The sequence below is a fragment of the Habropoda laboriosa genome, unplaced genomic scaffold (assembly GCF_001263275.1).
Source record: "Habropoda laboriosa isolate 0110345459 unplaced genomic scaffold, ASM126327v1 scaffold68, whole genome shotgun sequence".
Lineage (NCBI taxonomy): Eukaryota > Metazoa > Arthropoda > Insecta > Hymenoptera > Apidae > Habropoda > Habropoda laboriosa.
The window spans coordinates 1784395-1791184 of record NW_017100195.1 but is presented as its reverse complement, the minus strand read 5'-3'; the positions used below and the strand labels follow the sequence as shown (position 1 = coordinate 1791184).

General features: G+C 35.2%; 1 protein-coding gene across 1 annotated transcript in view; it reads right to left on the bottom strand.

The window, feature by feature from the left end:
* LOC108570317 (tyrosine aminotransferase) overlaps window positions 1-6790 on the bottom strand; it is a 30755-nt gene that overhangs the window by 4849 nt on the left and 19116 nt on the right. The gene's annotated exons all lie outside the window — the stretch shown is intronic.

The window sequence follows — 6790 nt, the reverse complement described above, 5'->3', positions numbered from 1 at the left end:
GTATAAATACCTATATACAGGGTGTTTCGGCGAACCTGTTGGAAGCAGATGCGAGCAAAGAAAATCTAGTCCCACTTGGAGCACAGAAAAGGGGAACTCCAATTTTTTAAATAGAATGTATGGTAAATTTTTGAATATTTACGCACTCCTTATGTTTGCTTCAAAAGTTTTTCAAAAATTGCACGTATCAAAAGTTATAGCGACTCGAATTGTTTGTGATGGATTTTGTAACGTCGGTTTTGTTAAATTCAATAAGGCTATCGACTGTTCAAAATCAATATGTGTAGTCGTTCTTCCGACCCTTTCTATTTTTCCAAAAATTTCAACGCACAACTAGGGTCAACAAATGTGATACGTATAAATAGTTATGTATCGAGGTTAGAATCCTAGTACAGAGAATTCGAACCATTATCACTTTTGATACGTGCAAAATTTTGAAACACTTTTCCAAGCAAATGTTACTTGGTTTAGTAAGGACTATGTAAATATTTGAAAATTTATCCCATGTTATAATTAAAAAATTAAAGTTGCACCTCCCCCCATAAGAGGATAATTTCCTTATCTCGTTAACCGTTTGAAACGGAATGAAACCATTGTTACTATACACTGGCTCTCATAAAACTATGCAACTTTTGTAGAATAACAGAATTTAAGGAAATATAGTAAATAATAATATTTTAAGTAAATATTAAATATACAATATTTTATTTCAAATAAAATGTTTACTTATTAAAATACTCAAGTAAAATATTTAAGGTAACAAAGTTAGTTGGTACATCCATCGTTTAAAATTGCATTTCATTAATGCAACGGTTACCTTGGAATCAATCTCGAATGAAACGTAATTCCACAAAAGCGAGTAACTAAAGAGGGAAAATGCTGGTACAAGAGAGAATAGCTCACGGTGTATACCTTAGAAACAGGCGTTGAAGTGTAAGCGTGTCTAGCTACACACAACCGAGGGCTAAGTAGACGTGAAGAATATCAGGTGAAAAAGGAACTAGGATGGAGATTCTTTCTCTTTGCAGTGTCAATGAAAAGTGACGATCCCAAGAACAGGGGAGCGTGTATTGTATACAAAGCAGCGCGGCTGCATTCTGAAAATACAGTTACCCTTCCTTTCCTTCCCCTGGCTTCGTGCATTTACACAGGATTTCGCGTACAATGTTCGTGGAACAACAGAAAATTAAATTGCACCAAGATAAATTACGTCGGCGAGAAATCTTAATAGAAATATTAATCTCTCGCTTATTCGTTCGAAACGTATGATGTGACGAACACCGTGTAACATAAGGTCTAATTCTGATTTGTAATCTTCAAATGAAATTCAAAGAAAATACGTATTGTGTGAAATAATGAAAACCGAAATTTTTTATTCTTTGTTACTTTCATCGTGATACGATAAGTACGAATATTTGCGTGCATCAAATAGAAGTTTGGAAAGGAAGGGAGGTTTTTCGAGAAAGATTATATACCGTTACACAGGGTGGGTTTTTATATGTATTTTCAATGGTTTCAGGGGGTGAATAGGATGGGAAATGAATTTGCTCGATGGAAGAAATGGGAGCTTCATATTTCATTTAAAATTTTAGAGTCCAAGAATATCTTGAAGGCATTATTGTGCACGTTTAAACGCACGACAATGTATTCTACATTTATATAAAAAAACATAGGTGATCTTGAAAGAAACAGAAGAAACTTTTCCTTCATCTTATTCACCCTTTGAAACCATTTAAATCACATATAAAAATTTTCTCGTTCCACCCTGTATTATCTTATCTCGTATCAATTGATTCGGACGATAAAACATTCTCAAAATCGCTGAATTTCTTCTGGAAATTTTTGTGTAAATTGCAATGCTCGGTGATTCCCAACTTTTCGCCGGTAGTGTATGTACACTCTCTGTGATACATACTAGGGCACTTATTAAATGTGAAGCATACCGAAATCTACTGAATTCTGCTGAAAAGTCTACTGATCTCTGTTGAAATCTGGTGAAATCTACCAAAATCTGGTGAATTCTATTAAAATCTACTGCACTCTACTGATATCTATTAAAATCTTTTGAAGCTTACGGAAATCTACTAAAATCAATTGAAGTCTACCGAATTCTACTAAAATTTACTAAGATCTACTGAAAACTGCTAAAATCTACTTGCTGCAAGTGAGGCAAACCTCTTTGTCGTCACATGTTTAATGTAAAATTACATAGCTCATAAAAGTTATTACAAAATTATTAAGATCCTAAAAAACAATGATTCGTTCTAGAATCTTGGAGTAGAACGAGTACATACACTACCGGCCGAAAGTTTGGAATCACCTGCCAATTTATATTAATATTGAATCTGCTACTAATTCTTTATTGATTTGAAATTCATATTGTGGAGATCAACAGCACTTTACCTCATTTCGATTGATTTCAATGATAAAAAATTCGTTGGAAAATTTATTACAAATGCTAATTTGGGGAAATTTTTGTGCAACTTGCAATGCACAGTTATTCCAAACATTTGGTCGGTAGTGTATGTATCTTTTCACTAATATAGGAAATGTAATTTAAATTATATAATACTTTCTGCACGAATATAATGGGTATCCTAATACTTATGAACAGCAGTGTATATCGATTGGAATCCAACACGCTCGTACATTACCTCGCTGAACTTCCAGGCTACTATTGATAACTGAAATTAGGACAGACGTGTATTATAGTATCGTCTATTACAACGTCTTGCATTTCCTACTTTCAATCAATGTCCATGATTGTTCAAGCATTCGATCATAAAGATTAAAATCTCTATAAATAATTAGCTGCCTAAATTATATTACTTCGAATTTCCTTTACATTTCCTTCAAATTTATTTACAAGCTATTATAAAATATTGTTTTGCATAGTCGATAACAATTTAAGTTAATGCTACATCAAAAAAAGAATGTATGATCTGTGAAAATTTTGTTTTTCGTGTAATTTCGTGTATTCTTAATTTCAATGAAATTTTTTCTCTATTTACTTTCGCCATTCACACAACTCCAGAATGTACGTATCGTTCACAGGCCAAAATGGTTGACTCCACCATTGGATTTTCTTTGAAATTTTAGGTCCAAAGCACTTGATCGATACTTATCATTCTGTATTAAAAATAAACTTCCTCGATAATCAGATAGGCTTAACACCACTAAATGAAATAAATTTCTACGGCCGTTGAATGATGAACAATTCACCTCAGAAGCCAATGGTGATCAACTCCATACTCGAAAGTAAATCGTTATAACAATGTAATTCAAACGCTTGTAAGAATTTAGATAAGTAATTTTTTTAATGCAATTTTCTCTACTTTTCGTTTCGTCGAGTTAACCGAACGGCTCACATAACAGCAATTTCCATACGCGAGAAATAGCGCAAAAGTTAATTTCTTTCAATTTTTGTTTCAGTACTCACTAGCTTGTTAGTAGTCACTGACGAAGCGCCGCAAGATACCAGGCACAAAAACTACAATGAACATCCGCGGGAAGCATATTTCAACGGATCGGCGTTCCTGAAACTGAGCTCGTTCGTGTCGGTACATAGGCACAGTGGGTTGAGTTTTCGAACCTGCGAAGGTGGCCGCCTGTTCATACAAAAATACAACGAGGATTCGATTAGTCTTGAAGTGACCCCAGACGGACTCTTGTTCGTTGCCATTGTTGACCAGCAACGTTATAAAGCGAGACTGAACGCTAGGCTATTAAATAATGCCTGGCACAATGTCAATCTATTTTTTAGACTCGGAAACCTCACTTTAAATGCAGCAGGTCATACACAGGTAATCGAAACACTTTCGGTATTAAAAAAAAAATCCTTACTACTGGACTCCGTTCTGGTTCGCTCTATTCCTTTCAATTTTAATGATATTCGTTAATATCAAAACTTGGTTTAATATAAATATGTTAATATACAGTGTGAGTGTCCTAACATGACGACCTCAAATAACTCGTAAGGTATTTGTCGTGTACTCGCGTCGGTTTGAGTTATGTTTCAAACTTGGATCACGAGAGAAAAATCGGACTGTTTTCTAACGAGGTCTGAAGCGATCCCGGAATACCCTTTCTCCAACGTTATAATATAAACGACTTGATTATGCGTTCAGCGCTCGGACTGACTCAATACTTGGTTGTTTAACGTTCAGAATGATACTGATTCGAAATTCAGAGGAAGTCACGCATCTCAGCTACTGAGGGCGGAGTTTAATTTTGGAAGTGAAAAATGGGAGAAATAAGAACATTAAGTATTGGTCGTAGGGTGTGGTGGTGGGAAGTGGTGGTAGAAGGATGAGGTGTCGGGGTTTTGGGGAATTCCGAAAAAAGGAGATAGGACATGAGAGAAGGAAGACACTAGTTCAGTAATTGTAAAATCGGGACAATGGTTAATAAACTGAGTTCTGGTGGTGAAATTACCGAGGGTACGCGCTTAATAACGGCCCCGGCTAATCCTATGGGTCGCGGATTCTTCAGGCCCGTCTTACAATTTCCTTAAGCTATAAAAATAAAAGGAGAAAGGCTCGATGTGAAAATAGACAAAAAAATGTTCGGTACGAAACACATTGTAAACAGTTATTCACATTACTGTATTCCTTAATCGTTCAACTATCCTCTGCTATTTTTTTTACATTTTAAGTTTGAATAAATTCACCTCGAAGCTGCATTAAAAAAATAAAATTTCACTAATTTTCCTCGTTCACGCTAATTTTCTTTTTGATAAATGACTGAACGGTAAGAATATTTTTACCGATATTCACCGTCGATTAACAAAAAATTACAGCACACTTACGGCTTATTCGTTCGACTGGACGGAATATTTACAGTGATCCTAACACAATCGCCGTTATCACGCAACGTGAATAATAATGCACGTTCGTGGGCCATAATGCGGCGGTTGTATGCGCTCGTTAGTGTTCCGCGTTACAATGGAGTCTTCAGCGAAAATAAACCCACCCTTGGTTCGCGTGAAACACGAAATACGAGAGACGCCTATGTTTTCCAATTTACCCTCGTGGATCATATGCAGAGTAATTTCTAATCGGAGTTCGACAATTTCAAGGTGTGTTCTGCGAGCTCGTGTAATAAAAACGAGCCTAATGGAAGTGTAACATGCTATACAGAGCGATCGGAGTTATGTTTTGTAATTACAACGAATTTACGTAAAAATTGAGTAATTATTAGAAGAGAAACGAATCGTGATAGAAACATTGTGATATTTTTTAATTAAGTTTGTTGTATATGTACATATGAACGTATGAAACTCGCTGAAATTCATGGACTAACCCTACATACTGTAATATTTTTGCATCTAATAATTTACCAGTCGTTCAGACATCTGTCGATAAATTGTATTCAATTCTTTTTAATAATACAAAGTATGATTTTTATTCAACTTATAAAGACCTATAAATTATGATTTTCGTTAGATTTATAAAAATCTATAAATTACACTTTTCATTCGATTGATAAAAATCCATAAATTATGATTTTCATTAGATTTATAAAAATCTATAAATTACAATTTTCATTAGATTGATAAAGACCTATAGATTACGATTTTCTTTAGATTCACAAAAATCTCTAAATGACAATTTTTATCAGATCTTTGAAAATCGATAGTAGAGAAAATTATTTCACTATCTGAAAATTCTTCGTACCTACTTGTCCACTAATTAACACAAAAACAAAGTTCTACACGCGTGTATCACAAGATCAACGAATCTGAATCTCTAAAAAAGAAATTCTTGCATCAAAGAACCAAATCCCCGGGACAAATTGATTTAACACAAGCAACAATAAACGCCAGCTGTCTGAATACTAATTAAGAATCAGCTCGTACCATTTGTGCAAACGTGGAAACAGTTTCCGCCTGTTTCGACTTCCCCGGCAAAACGACGGAATTCCTGGTAAATTCAATACGAGCAACCGGGATAAATAAACACTTGCCGATTTAAATTGAAGGAAAACCTTTTCGGGAAATTTCATTTCACGGCAAATCACTTTGGCCGATTGCTCGTCCCTTTTATCGTTCGTTGTTCGTTTTAATTATCGACACCGGGCAGTCGATCCGGATTGAACGAATTTTCGTTACGAGAGCACGCGTTTTTTTATACCAATCGAACAAAATAGGGAACATTCGGGGATACGCAGAAGCTCGTTTGACAAATTGTCGCGCAGACAGGCTGCGATGCGGTTATTAAGGCGAAACGCGGCGACGTTATTGTTTAACATGGTCGCAATCGAATTTCCAGCGGAAATATTTCGTAGCGGGATTAACCGGAATTCGCGTGTTTAGCAACATACTGTCGGTGTAAACTTTAACGTGCACGCGCGCGAAGTGGGAATTAATTAGATCATCGGCTTGTAAAGATAAACGCGCGTTCAAAGCTTGCCCGAAGTTGAGCGTGCAGGAATTATAACGTGGCAGTTAATGAGATATTGATGTACGTTAGGAATCACGTGTGATTTTTTTTATGAAATTCTGCAAATATAGTGTTAGTTGTGGCTAAAAATATTTAGACACTGTTATTAGCTTGTGTTTATAAATTGCGATGTATTTTGGTTAATTACGAAAGGATTGGGTTATTGCTTAGTTGTTGTGAAACGTCATTCAGTTTACATTAGGATTACGAAATTGTTGGTTTAATGCATTTTCGCGATGCAAATTAATTGAAATTGTGTGCAATCACTGTGTTACACAAATATACGGACACTTAGCAAATATTGATATTTTGAATATTCACGGTACAATGTTCGTATCATTCAAATTCGT